Here is a 1,200-nt window from a genome sequence, read left to right on the forward strand (position 1 = left end):
TATCTGCTGCTAAAAAGCTATGCTTTGTACCGGATGAAGTGTCTATGTAAATGGTTTTAAAATACATATGTAGAATGCTGTGATGAAATACTATAAAATATAATTCACACAACGATAACATGCAATAGTCTGAAATATACCTTATTCCATGCAAAAATAAGACACTCTGGCTTACATCTCACACAGTTCTGTAATGTGATGCTTTGAACAGCATCTAAAAAAGAAACTCTATGAAACTTCTTACCTCAAGGAAAACACTGATTACATGATAAGGTGAATTTATTCGGATGGCATTTAGGTTTTGCTTTACTTGGTAAAAGTGTTTCATAAAATCATAGAATAATAGAATGATTTGGGTTGGAAGGGACCTTAAAAATCATTCAGATCCACCTCCTTGCCATGGGCAGGGACACCTCCCACTTGGATCAGCTTGCTTAAAGCCTCATCCAGCCTGGCCTTGAAAACTTCCAGGGATGGGGCAGCCACAATTTCTCTGGGCAAGAAATAATCTTTATGTCCTCTCATCAAGCATGTATCAGATATTAAACTGATAAGAACAGATACCACACTTGATCTTAGCCAGGAGGCTGACAAGTGAGTTTCTGGTTTAGTTTTTGTCGCAAGAATTTGCAGTGACAATGGGGGATTGGATAGTAAGATAGAAGAATGACACTTGCATGTATGTGCAATGGAGTGGGTTAGTAGGGCAAAGGACTTATGAGACACTACTGAACTGCTTCTTCTCAAAGCAGTAATATTTTTTGCAGCTGAGACATGCAGCATGTTTGTTTTGAGCACATGGGCAAGAACGGAGTGAAAACTCTGAACAGGTAACACAGAGAAATAACTTTTCTGTTTTATTAGCCCCAAAGACTGAAGCCATTACAACAAAACAAATATTACCTGTGCCCCTAAATTTAAAAAAAAAATAACAATAAAACAAAAACTTAAATTCTACTTAAAGACCACATGAGAAAGTCTTTCTTTTTTAAATGCCCTCCGACTTTCAGGTTAGGTAGCAAACTGGTCTTCAGGTTGGTGTCTTCAACTGTCTCCTGCTCCCTTATGCTTCAGAGGCACTGTAACGAGGGATAAATCCTCCTCAGAATGAGAATCACAGAAATCTCACATCTTCATTTCCCTCGGCATTATCTTCAGTGAAATGCAGCTTTAACCAGAATCTTGTCAAATTCTTTATTA

The 1,200-nt window shown here is 37.8% G+C and overlaps 1 pseudogene; it reads right to left on the reverse strand.

Annotated features, from left to right (window-relative positions):
- Positions 1 to 420: 420 nt before the first annotated feature.
- LOC128852206 (U2 spliceosomal RNA) lies at positions 421 to 599 on the reverse strand (annotated as a pseudogene).
- Between the last annotated feature and the right edge of the window lie 601 nt (positions 600 to 1,200).

Source organism: Cuculus canorus, chromosome 4, assembly GCF_017976375.1.
Source record: "Cuculus canorus isolate bCucCan1 chromosome 4, bCucCan1.pri, whole genome shotgun sequence".
NCBI lineage: Eukaryota > Metazoa > Chordata > Aves > Cuculiformes > Cuculidae > Cuculus > Cuculus canorus.